Here is a 22792-nt window from a genome sequence, read left to right as displayed (position 1 = left end):
ATATATTGTCTTGTTTGGTTGTTCATATTACCAGGTAACTGCAGGGATTTATTGGATTTCACCGGTGCAACGATGTGATTTTGATTCATCTTCTTGAAAGAAAAATGTTAAGATTAACGTGAACATGAAGTAAAGCATGATTAATTCATTAAGTTTCATACTAAACTCATTCACCTGGAGATCGGAAATGTCTGCTTTACCAATGAGGCAGTAGTCGGGCCCATACAGCTTTTAGAATTGTGTTCTGCAATGGGACATGCAAACTATAAACCCAGTGATTTATAATTGTTTCTCACAACTAAAAACAAAGGCCAAATGTCAGACTAGATATGAAACTTCATGCCTCACCAAGCCACAAATCCATAGTCCCCAATTTGAAATGCCTGTAGTCAATTTCTTCAACACCTTGCCAAGGCACAGAGTGGATCAAAACCCTCAGTCCATTAAAAGCCCACATCACCAAAGCAGCAAAAGGTCTTCAGGATGACAGAGTCAGGCTGGGTAAGAAAATGTTTCAAGTTCAGTTACGCAAACTTTTAGCAGCTGAGCTCTTTGATCAGTTTAACATGTTACAATAAGATCTGTTGTAACCATGCTGCCAGCATTTCAGTCTTCTTTGAACAGCGTTGCCTCACAGCTATCTGGTGCAGTTCACAGATCACTCTAAAGCATCAGCTACACTGGAACAAACTGACTGGACAAATGCTGGGCACACAGATGTGAAGCCGCTGCCAACCTTCTCATTGCACAAGGCCAAGCTGATCAAAATAATCATTCGCCGAAAGGTTGATGCTCTTCTTGAAGACCCACGGCAGCGCAGCCATGTCGCTGAAAGCCAATTAAAGAGCCGTTTGAAGCAGAGAAACTGAGGGGACACGCCTGGGCTTTATGAGGAAGTGGTGAACTTTAATAATGTTTAATCTGTAGTTGTTAGAAAGGAGGGAAGAGGATCCATCCTTGCCATCTTTCCTGTTATTGGTCTGTGGAACACAAAGTAACATCCACTGTAAAGACTTGCTGCTCCTAACAGGAGAAAAATCCTCTACGCATGTTTGTGTGTGTGCCCAATCATTCTCAGCTGTGAGCAAAAGTGGGCAGTGTGCTGACAGACCGAGCACACACCCCTCTGACACCTGTCTGTCTCTACCCCCGTCTGCCTTTCCATCACACACAGAGCTGGAGCTCATATCCTCATTACCGTAGGCTTGGCCCAAGAATGGCTCCCATGAGGTTTTTTGTTAACGTTGGCTCCAGTTTCACTTCACTCTCAGCTGTGTGTGTGCAAACCCTGAAAGCCTGGTTTGAATTTGCCCAAGGCACCTCTCACTAAATGATCTTCTCCACCAACCCTCGGCAGCGTGTTCTGCCTCAGAGAGAACAGTATCTGATTTTGTCCGCTCGCTTCTACTCTGTTACACAAGAAAGTCGCCCTGAGCTTGCAACTTTACTGTCGATTTGAAAACACTTATATAAACACTTAGTCAGAAATTCCACAAGGGGACAAATAACAGTGTGTGAGACAGAGTGTGTTATATCTTAAGGGAAGAAAACATTTCTCTTCACACACTGTATTAAATTCATTTGTGCTGTACATATTGCCACCAGTCTAAATCAATAGGAATGCCTGTGCTTCCCACAGATAATCAATACTCCTCCATCAGCCTGCGCTCTCTGCCTTCCATTCCCTGGCTGTCCCGACCACTTCCCCATCCCCCCATCCCATCATGTCCCATCCTCCCCTCCGCTCTGACTCCCACGCTTTCATCATCCTGCCTTTCTTCCTGCTTTTCTCATCTCTTTCTCATCAGCAACCATCACTCGATCCTACTAAGTGGGATTTTTGAAGTACAGTAACAGAGAGAGGAGAGCCATTGCGCACACACACACAGTGATGGGTTTTCATTTCGAATTACATATCAATCTGAAAAAAAGAGACACAGACGTTGACAGATGACATTTTACAGGATGAAAAGTGAATTAAATCAGCCTTTTCTTAATTTATTTTTCTGATACAGAGCACACTATATGGTTTAGAAAAGCAAATCTTCATGTGAATTAAGATATTAGGGGTATCGTGTTTGATCACAGTGCTATTCATATGACTAAATTACATAACATAATGGTACAAAAGGGTAGTGTAAGCAGAAACTGCAAGGAAAATCATGCCTAAGTCCTGCCCGCACTGTCTGATTGACAGGTGATCTCCAGAGATGTGCAGGGCAGGAACACAACAAAGACACCAAAGATGTCTCCGACATAATGAAGGAAAACAAAGTCCAGGAATAGTTCTTGAAGATTTCAGCGTCATCTGTGTTTCTCTGAGCTCCATCTCACCTTGTCCATATCCATTTTATCCTCATCCATTCCTCCCCTACACCCCCACCCCACACCCCCTGTCTCTGGGGACTGGAGTCTTCTCATCAGGCCTGCTGACGTATGTGAGGAGGGGGAGACACGACACTTCTTCTTTCTGAGGGCTTTCCCGCCCAGCAGCAGCAGCACCAGCAGCAGCACAGGCTCTTCCATACTGTACTTGTGCAGACATGAGAATGTGTCAAGAGTGCATTGCACAAAGCCACTGAAATATACATATTCTTGATGTATTATTGAAATCCAGCTAAGAAAAGTACACTGAGATACTGTACATAAGAATGTGAAAGAGAGACTGGCATAGTTAGAAAGAAAGAAAGTAAAGGATGAAAGAGTTTTTTTTAATGTGTTTTTCTTTCTTTTTTTTATCCCCCCTTTCATCCCTCCTGCATGCCAAAGCAATCATTCTAATTAGGGTATGGGAGAGGAAAAAATATCTGTACATTCATAAACACAACAGGAACAGAGGAAACAGTTACATAATCACACACACACACACACACACACACACACACACACACACACTCACAGTATGGTGCAGTATCACAGACAGCTTTAGAACAAAATCTGTCATGCCACAGTCCACTCAGCCATGAAGCTCGGTCGTACATGTTGACATGTGACAGACACCTGTGTATATGTGTGCTGAAGCAGAAAAGAGCATTAGATCTGTTCTCATCTGCATGCAGCCTGTGTGCACACATCATCTGTTGGCTCATCTGCATTCACTTGCGTGTTAATATGCGTTATCTTCGAGCATGTGTGCGTGGTGCTGCTTGTGTCGGTGATGTAATTGCTACCTGTGGGGCTACTGTAGTTGGCAAACTAGTACTAAAGAAGGGTAATGTAAAAATAAATGGTACAACTCAGCTTTATACACAGTTTGCCTCAACGCTGCAAATTCACATCAAAGTTCACTAAAGCTGAGCTCAAAGGAAACTGTTTGCGCTTTGCCTTTGTGAAATAAACTGATAACACATCAAAAGTTTATGGATTTTAATGCTGAGGTGACTGGGATCTAAAACAGACCAGCAACAGAAAGCGGGTCCATCTGATGACCTGCAGGATACAGCTCCTGCCACTGTGTTGTGGGTTTACTGCAGCGCTTGGAATTTGAAAGGAAGTTTAGATTAGTGTCTCACCACAAAGAGGTCTGCAAGTGACATCCTGCACCTCCAAATCTGAAGGGTTTGAATCCAGAGGGACTCATTATACTGTATATCGTACATAATTGATGGCTGTGTGGGAATTGAACCCGAGCTTTGCACTATACTTTTATACAGTTTCCACAGTCTTGTTCGCCATACCCCAAAACACAGGCGACCGTAACTTTATTTGCATGTGACTGAATACTTTTGATTTAGTGTAAATCTTCTTCTTCTTCCTTACTATTTTTTAATGCCTAGAGACTGGCAGAGCAGACAGATGTGACTGACTGATTAATTGATTGACTGATTGATTAAAAGCATGTCTAACTCAGAGTGGAAATCAGGTTTGTGCACATCCACCATAAAACAGAGCCATGCATATGCATATGATTTATGAATTTGACAGCAGCAGTCCATGCATGTGGACTGCAGCACAAATATCCTCAGCCTACGCCTTGCCACTGTGTGTGTGTGTATGAGACTGTTGTTAGTAATATACACTTAATACACAAGTAAAACAGTGGCAAAACACCAAATTATCATATCTGCATCTGGGTATTTGAATAGCTAAGAATCTGACAAATCTCATGTAGGAATCTTCTGTTGTACACATGGATCTGATTCCTGGTTGCTGTATCCTCTGTAGTGTGATTCTCTTGTGTCTGCTTTCATCTGTTAAAAATAAAAAGGAGTGTACACACGCAGGAGCTGACCGCCTGCTGGCCTCTTGAAAAATATAAAACTCATTTTCAATACAAAGACCCGCAGGTTCCAGGGCGTCCCCACCCACATACACCCCTACTGGTAGACTTCAAACTGGCTCAGAGAGGGACAGAGAGGCTGAGACCAAAACAGAGGAGGGAGTGAACAGAGAGGAATAAAGGTATACAAAGAGAAAGAGAGATGGAGGGAGAGAGCGGTAGAGAGAGACAGAGAGAATGAGTGAGTGATGACAGTAACATCTGGATTATAATCTGGTGTTCTATGACAGAGTCTGGCAGCCTTCTGCATGACATTATATTAACACATACAGTACATGGAGATTAACAACCCCCTTAATGTTGTACCTGTTTATGAAACAAACAATGTCAGTGAAAACATGTTGCACTTTTACTGTAGAAAATTGAGCTCAATTATCAATTCCTCAATATGCAAGTTAACAATAACAATACAAGTTCAAATCAGCTATTTTACTTGCTTGCGCAGGTTCATCTTGGGCTCAAAATTTTGGACCTAATGTGGAAGACCCCACCTGAAACCAAGGACACGCATAAATGATTTTTTAAATTATTATTATTATTTTTTTTTTTTCAATAATTGCCTGATGTGAATGAACCCCTGAGGATATACAGAATAACACACTGCGAGTTGACAATATGGATCCAAAGGTGTGGTATTATTCATATTGACACACAGACCCTCTGTAATAAAGTGTAGCACAACCTGGACCCAATGAGGCAAAATCATTTTGAGGTACCTCAACTCATGTCCAGTTGACTCTTGGTTTGTAGGAACCGTATTACAACTTCAATATTATATGTAATATAAGTGATTCAAAGAGTCATGTTTAGGTTGCCTGTCTTCAGATTCAATTTTGAATAGATCCAGATCCAGATTTGAGAACTATGACTTTATGTGGCTCTTTTGTGTTCACACTGCTTCGTGCTTGATCAGGACTTAGTCACATTTGATGGAAAAATAATTAAACTGGGATTCATGGGAGGTCAGGGAACAATTAATTTCCTGAATACCCATTTATTTAAAATCCAGCCGTCACAGCTTCCTTTCCAAAAACATAACTCACTGTCTGACTTTAATATTAACAGGATCTCATCACTGGGAAATAATGTCACTGACAATAAAATACACATCACATCCAGTAACGGGACATAAACAATTGAGTGGATAATGGGACGATTACATACAGTCATGTATTTTAGTTTTTTAATAATTTTTAGCTTTACAGTGGAATTATTTCCCCCCTTTTGCAGCATTTTGTCACTGTCACTGCCACCTGTTGGAAACAATGACTCTGATGGTGAGATGTGCCAAAAGTTTGGCGAGCATTCCTCTGGAAGAATGATGTTTGATGTGCAGGAAATAGCCTTCGTCAGGGGCAAAACAAATCAAAAGGTTCAGGTACAGAGAGGAGAAGTGCTGCTTCTTCTCTCTTCATGGAACCCAGACAGGAAGATTTATGAAAACAGAAAGCACTGGTCTGACCTGCCTGAAGCGATAGTGAAAGATGTTTAAGTACCTTCAGCAAGAAGCTGTCTTTGCTTTGATAGGGCAAAGGTTTAACTGGTGTGACCTATATAATCTTTATGGTTTTTAAGAGTTTATACAGGAAGGTAATTAACCCCCCAATAATATGACAAATTATTTGCAGAATTACCAGAATGACCTGTTCTTTAAGAGCCCATCAATGAACAGCTTCCATATTAACATCTTACTTGGATTAGTTTGGATGTTTTATATTTGACTCATGTGAAGCATTTTGTCACTTGTATTAAAAAGTGTGATACAAATTATGCTAATGTCAGTTCAAAGAGATTATTTAACACTTTTAACCTAGAGAGCAGCCTGTGATGTTGACGTTCCGACCCATTAGTACCCAGTAGTCATTACCGCATAATTACAGTCATGGGTCTGACCACACCCATCTTCAATGCTGTCATGTCCGCTAACAACATGGCAAGATGTGCAGGCAACTTGTTGTAGGTGGGTTTACCCTCCTTTACTCCACTGTATACCATGAAGCCATCTGTCTTTCCATCACTGTGTTGCTGCTTGACTTTCCACTCCAGTGAGTGCTTCTGAAACAGCTGTCAGATGAGTCTACAGTGTCTGTCACATTATGAGCTCCTGCAGGGAGACAGACATAAAGTGAGACAAAGACAGTAAATACGACGGTGTGCATTGAGGCTGGGTGTGAGCTGTACAGAGACGCGCTAATACAGGTGAGACGGTTAAACGGAGAGAGAGGATGACACGGAAATGACAGAGAGAAAATAAAATAAAAAGATGAGCAGACAGACAATCAGGAAGAAGGAGACCTCCACTGCTGAGTCACACAGAACTGTGAAGTCTCACTACAGTTCCAGAAATTTCTGCACAGTCCTCGCATACTCAGCTGTGTAAGGATATACGTGTGCATGTGTGTGTGTGTGTGTGCTGGTGCAGCTGTGCATTCCAATCAGAGAGATTTAACCCTCTCGCCCCCGCTGTGGGCCCCGCCCCCCCCTCCCTCTCCACATTATCCACTAATACCCTCTGCCTTCCTACCATCTGGACCAGTCACAGCTACCAGCCAGAATGTGTGTGTGTTCGTCTGTCTCCAGCCTCATGTCTCAGATTGACAGAAAGAAGAATTAGCTGATTTATGTTACCCGCTGCTATCGCACTATCAACCTGATTTACAAAGAATACATCTGGCTTTGGACTCAAATCAACAACCTGAAATATCCAGTTGGTTTTCATGACTGACTGCTGCCATACTGTGCTTCACAACAAGTTGTGCACGTACAGCTGATAAGGAATGAGGACACCATTTGACCATGCTACTGCAAAGAAAGCCATTGCAATGATTTACACATGTTGGCAGTCTACAGAATTTTCTCACAAGCCACCAAACATCTATGAAATCAGCTCCTGTCAGTCACTGTTGTGTTGTAACCTGCAGGTTATGAGCTACAGACTGAGGCGTCATTTCTCAATATAATCAGCAATAAGAGTGACAATTTTAAATTACAGAAAGCCAAAACGTCACTTAAAGGGAGCTTAAACATACATCACATACATAGTTCTCCTTTCAAATAAATGAAAAACACTATGTTCGCATTTCTCTTGAACCAAAACCCGCACTAAGAGCAGTATACGCAGAGCGCCTAAGAGCATTGCTTTTAAGGTAAAAGTCACATCAAGAACAAATTAATTCAGAAATGCAGCTCTACAGGGTCACCTTGAACGGGAGAGAATTTAACTTCGGTTAAGTTAAACTTTTGATCCAGAGTTGACAGGAAAACAGGAAAATGTGTTGCTGAAAATCAAAATTTCACCCACAGTGACAAACTTTTATGAAGTGAGAAGAGAAAGCGGGTCTTCGTTTTAAGGTGAACACACCCTTGAATTCTGGCAGAACAGAAACTGCAGTAGTCAGTCACATCTCTTGAGAATTAATTTCCCAGAATTCTTCTTCTCTCTATTACATTACTCAGGGTAAATTAAAGAGAGATTGAGCTGGAAGAGCCAGGTACTATTTTCTATGGGTATGCATTTCATCATGTGAAATTTACATGACTAAACCTTTACATTATCAACCACATAAAAGATGACAACAATTATTTTCATTATACATTAATCTGATTATTTCCTTGATTTATTGACCAATGACAGAAAATTGTCAAAAATGTTCTGATCAACAGTCTAAAACCAAATGAAATGTCGTTTATATCATGGGAGACGATAGACACCAGCAAATATTAACACTGGAGAAGCTAGAACTGAGAAATCTGACGTATGATTATTTGTCAAAAATTAAGCTTAACACTGAACTAAAAGTTAGAAGGTACTAACAGGAAATGCTCTGTCTCATTTGCTAACTTCTTTGTGCCTCAGTTGCTTCACTGCCTCACAAGACTTTCAGCTCAGTTTCATCATCCAGCCTTTCTGTTCACAAAGAAGGACACACACATACACACATCCACGTATACACACTCAGAGGGACAAACACGTGTGGACAGCCCAAAACCCAGTAAATATGGTTTAATAGATCTGAGTGTCCCTCGGGTCTAACGTACAGAATGTGTGTGTCGTTGTGTGTGTATGTGAGTCGTTACATGTGGAACATGTGTGTACATGAGTGTGTGTACTCAAAGGATCATGAGGTTAGAGGCGAGGACTCCTAACAAGGTCTGTGGTGGCATCGCCTCCACGGAGCTGGCTTGACTGCTCTCACTAATGAGACTGTCACACAAACACAAACACACACACACACAAACACACACACAGAAGCAACCTCTAAAACTCTCTGAACAGACAGTGAATCACCATTTCATCCGATCTGCCTCCAAACAACCCTACTCACTAATCCATTTCCTTGGTTGGTAAGTGTGTGTATGTGTGTGTGAGAGAGAGAGAGGGAGAGAGAGAGAGAGAGGGAGAGAGCGTGTGTGAGGCGAAAAGGTCCTTGTCCTGCCAGCTTCTCATGGCTAATCCCCCCACCTCTCGCTCCCTGTGGAACCTCAAGCTCTTCTGTTTCTCTCTTTCTCTCTTAATACTTCCCTCTTTCATCTTTTTCAGACAAAGCCTCACTTTTTTTATTTTTGTTGTTTTGGCAGATACAATGTACAGTGTGTGTGTGTGTGTGTGTGTGTGTGTGTGTGGGGGGGTGGGGGGGTGGGGGGAGGGGTGGGGGGGGGGGGGTGGTATGTGGATAGTTGTAGGATTAAAACATATGTTCATCAAAGAAGGATTACTCTCCAGTGGTGTGATCTAATCTGAATACAGTCCTCGCAGGAGAACAACCTGCTCATACTGATCTTACACACACACAAACCCACACACACATACACACACACAGCCCTGACCTATTGAGGTTGTGAGGTTAGCGGTGCTGGGTCACTGGACCTACGCATCACCCAATGATAATCACCTTCCCATCCAGCTAACCAATCACAGCGCTGCTTCACAGAACAGATGGCTTGGACTCTGTAATCTCAGGGTACAATTTTGCCGTGAGCGTTGATATGTTGCCTTTCCTGAGGAATACTTGCGTCAGTCATCTCTCTTGCCTTTCATTGTTGTGTGGCGTCTGCACAAAATGTAGCTGATGCACGGGTCCATCAGGTCTCTGGAAGCTGTCCTCAGGAATTTCTTGCCATCAAATTATGTTCACTATGAAAAACTTGTGCAAACTTGCTGAAGCTGGAAAATATAGTACAGTAAACATGAACTCTTGAGTCAGTTGATGCTCACTGAGCCTCACCTCATCTCCCATGGTTACTGTTGCTATGCCTGTCAAGTTTCCCATTCTCATGTGGTTTGCTAAGATGATGGTGGCAGATTTACCACTTGAAGTTATTTCTGAAAAGAGCCATTGATTTCAGAGGTAGACAAAAGCAGGCCTTGCATTTCTAGCTGCTGACCTTTGATTTTGCAAGCTGAAATATCAACTGTTGTTAGCATTTTTTTTTTTTTAGATAGCTAGCTAAGTACAGTATTGTTATCTCCATGAACAGTTGAAAACTCTGCGTCCGGCTGATCTGATTTGAAATCAAGTTAAACGGTCCTCATGTCTTCACACAGGATACTATCCTTTGAGGCAGAAGCTAAAGCATGTGGCCGAGGCAAAAGCAGTCTTCTTGTACTGAGAGCTAGTTAGACGTTTTTTTTTTCACCCTGACACACAATGGTTCTGTTTTAAGGCTTGGCTTCCATAAAAATATTTTAGGACGACAACTACTTTGGGTAACTATTAGGCTGGCGTCACTGAAGTGTTAACTTCACCAAATCAGAACAGAGCAGCTAACACTGCTAGTAGCATCCAGAACTGGCTCTCACACAGTGGATGCCCTGGTTTGGTAACATAGCCTTAACTGTAAATGCTGTGTCTGAAATCACTCAGTACTCCCTATATAGTCCACTGCTCTCCAAATGTATAGTGAGAATTATTATACCTTATTGTAGCGTCATAATATCCCACAATGCATTGTTAAAAGTAGTGTACTACTGATGGTTACTTACTAAACAGAGAAAATCAACTGAGTAGTGTCCAAAAGTATTTTTTCATTTTGCCAATGAGCTCACTATGTAGTCCTCTACCTGAGACTTCCTAGATGCTGATTGGGGAGTAGTGAATGACTGAGTGGGTTCTGACACAACCAACGTTAGCATTAACATTAGTATGATTACTGTAGGTTGTAAGATTGTTAGCCAAACGTGCTGACATTGGAAGATTACCTTATATTAATATAAACTACAAGTATAAACACACAGCCCTAATCCATTCCTCACACTTTTGGTCTTGTATTTTTGATTTTGAAACAGTGACAGAAAAAAAAACACCACCGTCTAAACTCTTTGGACACCGAGTATCACTCTTACTAGCACCCTGTGTGCACCACGTCGGCATGTGTTTTATCAAATGATCGATTCTGTCAAAGCTGCAGTTTAATCATTTCACTCTGCAGTTGTCTCACGTATGGACGGCACTCATTCGGCACTCTTAGCAGAGCAGAACAAAGCACTTCTGAGGTTCCACATCTTGCTCAAGGACACTTGGAACTACCAACCCTAATGGACAACCCACTCTGCCACCTGCGCCACAGCCCTCCCATGCATTGCAAAGTGACTGGGTAAATGTAAGCTACACATGGACAAACACACAGGTCATAAATCTTCCTGACACCACTGTTGTTCTAAATTATGTCAATCCATATCTGTCTGAAGTTTTCCATCGACTTTGTTTGCGCTCATTACGTTATTTACAATATGCTCTTATCATTTAGACTCTAAACTGACCGATCGGCTGGTCTCCCTACGACTTGGCGCATTCCTTCGAGCTCTGTAACCATGTGTGTTTGTGTGTGTGGCGAGGGAAAAAGATCGCTTGTCAGTTGATTTATGGGCTTCTGGGAAGCTGCACAGTGCAGCTGCTGTCATACCACAGATCAAAGGGGATTCCGAAGCAGGCTGGAAGGAGGAGGGGAACGTGGAAAAGAGGACATGTTGGTTGCAGAAGGAGGGGAGAGGCTGACGCAGTGAGGAGAACTTAATGAAGCTCGCTGAACTGATGTCAGCTGGTTTGAATCTTTAAACTTCAGAAGATGCTTCTGCTCTGTGGGAGAGTGGTGAGATTAGACCCCTCAGACCTCACAGTCCTGAGCTGATCAGTTTGTGACCGCTAGTTGCTCTGAGAGAAGTCAAAGAACCCAGTGCAGCTCAGAATTAAACCAGCACTGAGAGGATTAGGGGGCCTCCAAATGGGACCACCCCTATAATCAATAAGAATGAAAAAAACTTAACATTCTGGGTTTGCACTTGTGATAGATAGCGGTAAATGAAAAATTATATTATTATGGACAATGTCCAGAGCAGCAATATTGTTGACAAGAGGTTGCGTTAGACTTTCATCATAGACATAGACAGTACAGACATAGTCATTTTGACGGACATCATGATCTATTATTACCCATCATTTGAATTTTCTGTTTTTTTGTCATCAATTATTTATTGCATAAATAAGGAAGTAACAACACAAAGTTAGATATTACTGCAGGGGCAAAACATATGCAAAGTACAGTACGTCAAGCACGTCAACATATCGAGAGCCCTCCCAGCTGCATCCACAAGCAGACAATGAGAAATTTTTAATAATAATCAGACTTAATGTGACCATGTTAAAATGGCCAACTTCACAGCAGCACAACCTGTTTACAGCCATGTACAAAAAACAGTTTTGGTCTCTATAGCTAATAAACTAATAAACTGTAAATTAATTAGAGCAATAAGATTTTTTTCTGTAACTTTTTGCAGTGTAACACAGTGAGCAACAGATGTCCAGCCAATGATACGATACGGTTCACTTACGCTATGAAGCCAATCATAGCATTGACATTGCTTGCGTAGGTGCCCTTCCCATATGCGCCACGGCGCCGTGCAAGTTAGCTAGCTAACAACAGTGCATTTCATTTTAAATGGGCCAAATCACTTATATTAAAATTAATCGAATGGAAATTGCTGCTGTAATTTGATTCTTTTAATAAGCCATGCAACTTGCTATGATCCCAGGTGTTGATCAGGTGTGATACTGGTGTGTGGCCACAGCGTGCACATCTGATGTTGTTCACAATGGTCCTCAGTGTGCTCAGGGAGCTTGTGTGTATGCCCAGACACATGGAAAATTAGAGGGAACATTGGACGTGGCCCCTTTGAGTAACAGCTGGGTGAGCATATGCTTGCCAGAAACTTACATTCAACAAAGTCTCTGCTCCACACATGCCCCAGCTCTTTGCCCATTTTTGAATCAGCAGGAAAGTAGGCGGAGTCAGGCACTGCCAAGATAGCAATGGCGGAGCAGCCCACTTCTATACGTGACATCACAGAGGCTACGTCCATCATTATATACAGTCTATGGTCTTAGCTTTAGTGCCTCTTTAACACACACATACACACACACTGACTGCAACCTGTCCAAGTCCATATGTGCCATCACTCATGTTTCATATAAAAACTGGAACCATATTTCAGTACTCTCCCTCTGCAGCCTCTGTCTCAGTCACCTTCCAACTATAATTCACATGACAGAACAATGCCCAGTGTGTAGGTTTTTGTGTGTGTATCTGCATGTGTGTTCAGAGTGTGTGTTCAGTCTGCTGACCGGTCCTCGTCATGAAGCCTGCATATGTTTGTGCCCAGATGTGTGTGAGTGAGAGACCTGGCCTCTCTGTCAGATGAAATAGAGCCCGGCTGAGTGGTTTCAGTGTGTGTGTGTTTCTGTGCAGGATGACTCTGGTAGATTTTTGGTAGATTTATTTTTTCTCTGTAGATATAACATAAACAGGGTGCTCACACATGTCTACTTAAATGCTTTGTGAGATTGCTGCACAGGCAACTGTCATTAGATTTGCATATTTGCATCAGACAGACGACTTCTCACAGCCATAATTTTGTTCTGAAGTCTGAGCATGCACTCTGCTGCCACACTGGTGAATGGTATTACCAGCGCCAGAGTTTTGAAGTGGAAGCTAATGGGGATCTGAATAAAGAATGTGGAATGACGGAAAATATTCAGTTAAGGCGAACACTGTTGACTATGATTTAGAAATTGCACTGGTGTTGCCATAGGAAGAGAACCATTTAACTTTATTGAGCGTCATCGTCACTTGGATGTTGTAGCTTGTGTAGCAGTTGAATTGTGTTGTGTTACACTGAAAGGTGTTTCTAATACTGCATTAATATTTTCAAGGTGTACCAAATAAACTCACAACTGATTGTATATTCTATTTGTGTATCTATAATCAATTGTTGTTTTCCTTCCTGAGTTGTATTATCTTTGCTGCCCCGGCCCATTATTCTCATGATGACCATTAATCATCTAATCTAATCGACAGAGCGATGCTGCTCTAGCCTGCTGCTGGTTCCGTAGCCCTTGTAATCCAATTGGTGCGTCAGTCGCTAATTCTGTGGAACAGCAGACGTCAATCCAGATGGCATTAAAAATCACCCGAGGACACCAGAGTTTACACAAACGAAGTAAATAATTTCATCTGGGACATTCAAGAGAATAGAAATGATTTCTTTTCACAGCTGAAATGCCTTTGGTAGAGAGATAAAAACTAACCAGGTCTCTCCTGGTAATTCTAAAATGGCTGCAGAGAGTGTTTTGAAGTGAACATAAAAATCTGTTTCATTTCCCAGCTGTGCTAAGGGTTATAGAACAAAACGTTTAACTAAAGCCATTTACAAGCCATTAGAAGTGTAACGAAACATACAGCTCAGACCCCAGTTTGATTCACTCCTGAGTCGTGACTGACTCATTATTTTTAATAGATTTTCTTAAAGCTTTTGGAACCAATAATGTTCTATTAATCAGTAAAAGTTTGTGAGACTGAATGTGCACACAGAGAGACACACACAAAAACCTACAAACTGGGCAGCGTTCTGTCATGTGAATTATAGTTGGAGGGTGAGACAGAGACTGTAATCTGCATGTCTGAAGACTGATATGTGACAGAAATGCTTCCAAAACATGTTAATTATGCTTGGGTTTTTTTGTTGTTTTTTGGGTTTTTTTTTTTTTTTTTTTTTTTAGGGAAACATGTATTTTTGCATTAATTTTAACCCCAGAACTGTTCTGCTTTGTTCTGCCTTTTGCAAGTTTATGGCTTTTTTACATTAGAGTGATGGCAGACATGGACATGGACAAGTTGCAGTCAATGTGTGTGTGTTAAAGAGGCACTAAGCTAAGACTACAGACGTAACCTGTGTGACGTCACCCATGGATATCTGAAGAGTGGTTTAGAAGCTCAGAGTGGGCTGCACATCCACATACTAGTATAAAATGCTAAAAAAAAAAAAAGATTATCATGATTAAGATAAAGAACAAATTTTAGAATTTAATGTGGCGAACATTGCATTGTATCATGCAGAGTATAGAGGTGGCATGAAAACGAAGTCCATGGTAAATGTAAGGGGTCAAACAGAAGCAGATTTGCTGTGGTGCTGTGAATGGAAGTGGAGCAACATCAGTTTGACAAGGTAATTCGAGATATATGAATTTAGAGACAAAAGCAAAGAATAAATAAATAAATACATTTTAAAGAAGAGACAATCTGGAGTAAAATGAGAAACTGCAGTTCCAGGAAAATCTGTCAGTCTGAGCTGTCATACACACAGGCACTGCTTGTGGTCATAGCAAATATAAATCAGTGGACTGGCGTGTAAGCCAGTGAGTGAAAAACCACTACACCAATCACTCGAGCTGAAGATTCATGTTGCTTTGCGTCTAGTGAGGTACAATGCCGAGGCTCCTACTTTGAAAACAGTCAGTTAATAGTATTTAGATGACATATGGAAGTGATTCATCCTTTAAACAAAGGAGTCAGGGGTTTAGGGCTTCAAGGCCAACATGAACGACACACTTCCCACAACACCAAACACAACTCTTCTCACCAAAAACAAAATAGTCTGTTTAATATTCGGGCAAATATACCAACCAGCCACAGCTGCTGAGTAAATCACTAAGATTATGATAAAGAATGTGTTCATTCATTGGCAGACCTTTTCACAGTAATAATAAAAATGTAAAAAGCAGGAGCTGCTGGCTTCAGCTGCATATTTACGTTACACTTTACTTTCACTAAAAAGTGAAACTACTGTATTCCTTTAATTCAGAATGCCACATTTATGTTGTAACAGCTGTTCAATAAATTAAACATTAAAGACATTAAAACAGGCAGTTTGACTACTACTACTACTAATAACAGACCAAAGTGTCCCAGCACAGTGAGCCATGTGACACTGTGACACTGTGAGCCAGCATGGAGAAAAAGAGGAACCTGAAACTAAAGCATCTGTGAAATTAAAGTGGAATTCGGTTTCAGCTTTTCAGTTTCTATAATTTACACCTGTGGGTTTCCCACTTACACGTCATAAAGACCTGCTGTGAAACCTAGTTTTAACTTTGCCTGTGTCCCAACAGAATGTGCGTCAGTTTTGTTCATAGTGCATAGTGTTATTAAAAAATCACACCATTATCCTTAAACATAATTTAGTCACTTTTATTTTGTAAATTAACACAGAGTTTGTCTTTTAATTTGCCTGCATTGCTTTCTTGGCCAGGTCCCTCTTGAAAAAGAGATTTTAATCTCAATGAGACTTTACCTGGTTAAATAAAGGATATAATATAATATTGGGAGTGACCATGGCAGCATTCATGACAGAAGGACCCACTCCATGTTAAACAAAATAGCTTATTCTAAAGATCCACTTTAACCTGCTGTTACTGTATAATATTTTAAACATTAAATAAATATTTGTATTTTAATATAACAATATATTTTTACCTCAACAAATCATCTGATGCTCCTTTCATTTTAATACTAACCTTTGGAGTGTAATCTGTTTTCATTACAAACAGGAGCAAATTTGTGTCTAGTCCTGGAAGACCATGACTTTGTGACCATGCTTTACATTATCCATAAGAACAGTTGGAAAGATGCGTCAATGTCAAACATACGTACCGAGTTAAAACAAGTCAGAGGAAGTGGGGATGTGGGAAATACCAAAGATAGGGGTGAAATACCAAAGCGAGAAAAGTTTGAGGAAAAAATATGAGTGTAAGACATTAAAACTGATGATCCAGGGAGGAGGGATAGGCAAGGGAAGGATGAAGAGAAGGAGGAAGAGAGGAGGAGACAAAGGAGAGACAGGCGGGTGCCAAGAGTCAGGAGGATTGTCGAGACAGAAGTGGGACTGTGGGATAACATGCGGTCAGCGAAAAGAGGATGAGTCAGAGGAGGAGGGGAGTGAGCAGAAGAGTGTGGGGCGGGGGTTAAGGAAAGGGTAACAGACATATCAGGGTAAAATACTGAGGGGAAAAAGTTCCTGGCAGTCGTTCAGCCAGATGGGTGGGGTTCACTGCTTAAGATACGATTGATAATGCTGTTATTATTTAAATGATCACAAAGTATGTGAAGTATGTAAACTTTGTGACACTAACTTCTCAAGTACCTCACTTTGATTGTCTGATTTTCTGATCTACTCCACCCTCTTGGACCTTATAGAGAACAACAAATACCATGTGACCCATATCTGTTTAAATTCCTTCCATAACAAGACATTAAAGAAGGAACAAGACATTAAAGGCAACATACTTATTATATGACATCAATTTAATTGAATAACCAGAGCAAAATCAAATGACTCTCAGTCATATAATGTGTGAGACAGCAGACAAATGAGGGAAACAGAAACTGTGCAGCAACAGAGACAGAGGCAGGACCGCAGGACAACTGATGGTCAGGTCCAATTACCAGGAAAAAAACTCCTTCAGGCAAATGACGCTGTGGGTAGACACTGCTCTATGACAGGTGTGTGTGTTTGTGTGTGTGTGTGTGCGTAAATGAAGGGGAGCTTAAGAGGCTGAGAGAGTAAGTGTGTGTGTGTGTGTGTGTGTGTAGGAGGGGGGGTTCATTTATAGGAGGAGAAACTGGGCTTTCATATATTGCTTGTGGTTTTAATTTATTGCTCATGTTCTTTCTGTCTGGCACCAAACTGCGAGCACAATTTCCTCCAACATATAAATGTACTCTGTTAAATAAAGTGATTGTGATTCAGAGCACAGCTCCGTTTTGTATTTCTCCAACAAGCAGTGGAGTATATCAGGGCTGGAAACACACTGATCCAACACAGTCTCTGACAAATTATGTTCACTTGCTTCTTGCTCACGTGAACCACCCAGGTTCACACACATCCATTTACATAGCAGTACTCAATATGAAAATATAATACGGTTAGTGATGTGTTATTATGATATTTGTCTTATTGCTAGTATTGTCTGGCTAATTGCTAATCCTGGGGGCTTTACTAAATGGAGAAATGTTTTATAAATTCATGTTGCTATCAGTCCTGTTTACAGTATACTTGTATCAATATTAAGATCTTACCATGGTGTCCGCAAAGAGGTGTAGACGAGCTGTGTAAATCTGTTCAATGTCTCTATATATTTGTAACGAGACTTATAGTAGACTCCAAGGTCAGAGGTCAGGGGACTGATATTGGAGAAGATGGATCAGTGAGGTTCAGGGTAATTTCCTTTAATTTGGGATTTAAAAAGAATACTTTTACATTTGAGGAAATTATCACTTTCTTGTTATCAGATGAGAGGACTGCTACTAATTTTATCTATTTTATTTACAGTGGCGCCTCCAGAAAATGTTCATAGGGGTGGCCAGATGGGACAAAATCTTGGGGGTGGCACACCGAAACCAAAAGCCATAACTGAATAAATCACATACACTTTGGTTTCTTATTTTACATTTAATGCTACTAATCATCTGATGTACACAAAGTAATACTGGTACAGTGAACATTTTGAGTTCCACAACAATCCTGATTTAATGTGTTATGTATCTGGATATACAGGCGTTAGGTGTTGTCCTTTTCCTTAAAAAGACCAATATACAGTTTTAATTTGAAGGAGTGCATTGATTGAACAGAACAAAACATTTATTGGGAACAACCCTGCTCAAGTTTAGAAACACAAGTATTTTCAATACAGCTTTAACCCATTAACTCAACTCTCCAACACTTCCTCCGCTGCTGCTTCAGTTCTCTGCTGCTGTTCTCTATGATGGCGGCACACAGTCCTCTGGCACTGCACAGTGCAAGGGCCACATCATCTAATGCTGCCTTCACTTACAGTCCAACAACACAGGTGCATTCACTGACATTTCAGATGTTGGAGTTTCTATTGATGAACCAATCAGATCTGGGGTGGCTACAACAGTGGCTAATGTCACCCCCCCATCCCTAATAATTTTAGACTGTAAAAGCTGTAATTATGTTCAACAAATTCAAAAAAACTGTAAGGGCTGTTAATTTCCCTTCGAGATGAATTGTGTCTTCACTCGACATGACTGTCCTTGGTGTCCTCTACAGTACTTACAGCCCTGATGAGATTGTGGTGTGCAGCCACTTTACAATATTATAAGCACAGTGATAATAACTTATGACAACTTATGACAAGAAGGACATTCAACAGGACACAATATTCACACTAATTCACACTATCTCCCTCAGGCTGCTGTACTCCACCACTAGACGGACATGCAAACCAACCAGTAGAAATCACTGGTGCAGCAACAGGGAAACAATCGCGTGCCTGCTGAATACCATTTATACAGCTTCCACAGTTCACTAGAAGCCCTGTCCAGGCCCAGGGCACTGCTGCTGGGAGCTTTATCTCTTTTCTTGCTGTGAAAAGCACACCATAATAGCCTTATATTAAACTCAGTAACTGAGTGGTTGATTACTAAATAAACATTAGAATGAAGCAGAGTGACGACTGATAGTATGGATGCCTCTTAAGTTGCTCAATGAACGTGAGTGAGAAGGTGAGTCCAGCTCCAAGCTGTGCTAGACAACGAGTGGCAGCATTAACAGCAGCTTTACTATCAGCAGGGTTTATCTTTCTCAGCCTGGCGTAGCCTTCAATCTGCTTTCATACCATGCTCCTTCAATCACACACGCACACGCACACACACAAACACACAGGCACACACCTGCTCACACGCCATTCATTCACACGATAAAATGCACAATCACGTGTAAACACTACTCATGCACACAAATACACACGTAAATCCTCTGCCCCAGAATGTTTTGCCCTTTATCCCCTGTGTGTTTGTGCGTGTGTTGTTATTCACTCAAAATGTATTTACTGTGAGTGGCCATCCTGTGACAATGGGCGAGACAGATTGGCAGCAACACGTCACTGCACAGGGCCACAATGGGAAACAAATCTCCGCCATTCAAAAGGTCCCACTCCTGTGACACTATCAGTCTTTCTGACGTGATAGGCTCCACTGAGCAGAATTCAGAAAAATGGCTGCTGTGTGCAGGCTGTTGATCCTCTGGACCATTGTAAGACTGTCTAGAGGGGAAAAAAATCTTTAAACATATGCCCTGATTTCAGCATATTTTCACTATTATATCTGGTCAGTTTTGGACTCTGAGGATTGTAGTATTTAAGCCATGTCTAGTAATCATTACGGCACCTGTGACAGTGACTTTCCTTTAATCATCATGGTTACAACAACATCTTAAACAAGCATTTTGTTCTGAGCCTCTAACCTGATGTGTTTCAAGTGATGGAGAATCACTAGAAAAAATTACTCAAGTGCTTAGTACAGTTTTAGGGACTTATATTTTACTTTTAAACCACTATATCTCATGGAAAATTTTGTACTTTGACCATCTTATAATGTATGATCCACTGTTTAAAATGATTCTACTCAACAGTACACCTCCTCCCTCTCCAGCCATTCTGACATTAACAATGTAGTTTAGACATTAACGAAATATCCCAATAATACAGTGTTTCTCAGACTTTATTAGTTTCGCTCCATTAACCACACTTCTTCATTACATCAATAAAAAACATAATCCAGCTGCAGTGGCGTATCCTACAAAACTACTACTTGCTCTAGCACTTCAGCTGTATATAAAAGGTTTCGAAACAGAGACCAGGCAGCTTTTTGTGTAAATTTAAATGTCAATCAAAAATTTCCAAACATTCAAAACCCTTCTTTTCCATTAATCTTTATCCAACTGACAATTTATTATATGACAGTGGTGTCATGGTTACTTGGGAGATTTGTGATGCAAACCTCTATGAATCTGAGCTTACAGTCCCTTGTGCTGAGGGTGCTGTGTGAGGACTCCCACAGAAACCCACAGTTTAGACATTAAAAAACGAGCGTTGGTGCAGGTATGTTACCAAGTGGGCACATCTATCACAGACTTTTCATTGAATTAGCACCATGACACCGCTGGGAGACTTGGCAGTAAATTGAAGCTTAAAAGTTGTGCATTGTGAGTCAGGATTTAAGGGGTTTAAAGAGTGACTGTGAAGTCGCCAGAGTTAGGGGTTGTTAATACTTCTGACAGCTATCCCTGCTCTCACTGACAGGCCTCCCTGCCTACAGGCTTTTTATTTATGTTTCTTACACAGTGTCAAATAAAATCAATCATTCACTTATTCACTCTCTCTTCCCCCTCCTGCTCTCTCTCTCATATAAGCACACACGTAAATGCAAAGTACTCTACAGGCATGACCGCAAACGCACACACACACACACACATACACACACGCACAAGAAACAGAGGTGGGTGATGTCATTAGGGTTTCTAGGCGACCTGTCATTGAACCCTGAGGCCCTGTTACAGTAGAGTTGGAAAGATGTGGTCACTCGGCTGTCAATAATAAATGAACTGTAACTAATTGTGTGTGTTGGTGTGTAAACAGGTTACATACAGTTAAGTGCACAATACACGTTGCGCATGCTGTAAGTGTGGTTGCAAGTGTGTGGTATGTGTGTGTGTGTGTGTGTGTGTGTGTGTGTGTGTGTGAGAGTTTTAAAGGCTCGAAGTAATTAAAGCGAGAGGTTTATTGTGTAAAACAGTCCTCAGCACAGTGGGACAGTAAAATCTCTTAGAAACCGTTTACCTTACGTCGACACATCACTCCCTAGATTACTTAAATCTCTCTAATGGATGCGTGTGTGTGTGTGTGTGTGTGTGTGTGTGTGTGCAGTGGGAATTGATAACCTGCGAGTTTCCATTTCTCTGGTGGTGACTGTTCCACACACTGCTAAAGAAGCAGTCACTGGTCCGACTCAGAATGCTTTTCCTCTTAAAGGAAATAAATAAATTGAGAAAAAAAATATCAGAAAATACTGAAAGGTTGCTGGGGTTATTATTAAATTATTAAATATCATTAATATTATTTTTCAGTTAGAGTTAGTTAGAGTTAGAGTTAAATTGGAAGATTAATACCATTCTCATGTCTGTATGATAAAAACGAAGCTACAGCCAGTTAGCTTAGCATAGCACAAAGGCTGGAAACAGGGGAAAACACTTAGCTTGGCTCTGACCAGAGGTAAAGCTCACTAACTAACATGTTAGGCCTCATTTATTCAGCACAAAAATCAAAGTGTACAAACATCAAATTGTGTCATTTCCACTGACAACTTCATGGTGATGGCAAGGAAGTTACTGCGCCTGCATACTGTAGCACATAACCTGCCTAATACAACATGTTGTACTTACATGTCAGTTTTTTGTACGGTTAAACAAATGGCACATAACATGTAATCTGGTGCTGGTTAGCAGATTTTGTTACCTTTGGACTGAATCAGCTTGTTATTTTCCACTGTTTCCAGTCTTTGTGCTAAGCTAAGCTGACCAGCTGCTGGCTTTAGCCTCATATTTACAGTACAGACACAAGAATTTTCCCAAATGTCCCACTGACACACACGCGCTGTCTCAGGATTTTGTCAGACTTTTCGCCACTAAGTTCAAACAAATTTACTGTGTTTCCATTTGTGGAGTGCAGCTTCCAGGGGAACTATCTTCACACACACTCTGCTACCTGAATCTATTCTCATCTTTAAAAAGACCGTTGTTTCGCACAACAAAGATAAACTACAGATGCATCAAGAGTACTAGAGGTAAACCATGGCTGTGTAATGCCGTCTGTCAGTGTTGTTACTGGTTAATCATGTTCTCCACTGTGGCATACAGAACTGTGAATGGTTTAGTATTCAACCCACAGAATTACGTTAAACAAAATACTTTTATTTAAAATGAGGCCAAGAGTCAGAATATTGTCATCCATAGTGATAACTTTTGCTCTGACCTATTCAGATTCTCAGCTGTCACAGTGCTGTTTCAAAGATTAACCCTGTCAGTGTGTCTTGTTGTGCATGTGCACATGCCGGGGTCATGAGGAGAGGTCAGGTCTTGGTATAGATTATTGATGAAGTGATCGGTCCCCAGCATGGAGGAGGGGCACTTTACAATCCACTAAACCTTATTGGTGCATGACCACATGATAACCTGATGCACCAGATGATTTTTTTACATGGAACCATCTGAGAAGGTTTAAGTCAGAGACTGTTTGGAAAAGGGCAGGAGCTTTCAAAAAATACTTGGTCGGTGATTGGATGAAGTATTTGTCTATCATAGGACACAGTAGGAGAACACAGAGA

The 22792-nt window shown here is 41.1% G+C and overlaps 1 long non-coding RNA gene across 3 annotated transcripts in view; it reads right to left on the bottom strand.

The window, feature by feature from the left end:
• Nucleotides 1-1577: 1577 nt before the first annotated feature.
• Nucleotides 1578-22792, bottom strand: part of LOC139618303 (uncharacterized) — a 43751-nt gene continuing 22536 nt past the window's right edge. For 2 of the 3 annotated variants that reach the window (XR_011689713.1, XR_011689715.1), the window contains exon 4: nucleotides 1935-2527. This is a non-coding gene — a long non-coding RNA (uncharacterized lncRNA). Of the gene's footprint in view, nucleotides 2528-22792 lie in introns of all 3 variants that reach the window. The other variant, XR_011689714.1, reaches the window with a different exon arrangement.

Source organism: Trachinotus anak, unplaced genomic scaffold, assembly GCF_046630095.1.
Source record: "Trachinotus anak isolate AG129_WGS33_773 ecotype Australia unplaced genomic scaffold, CSIRO_AGI_Tana_v1 ptg000003l, whole genome shotgun sequence".
Taxonomy (NCBI): domain Eukaryota; kingdom Metazoa; phylum Chordata; class Actinopteri; order Carangiformes; family Carangidae; genus Trachinotus; species Trachinotus anak.
This window is presented reverse-complemented; position numbering and strand designations above follow the sequence as displayed.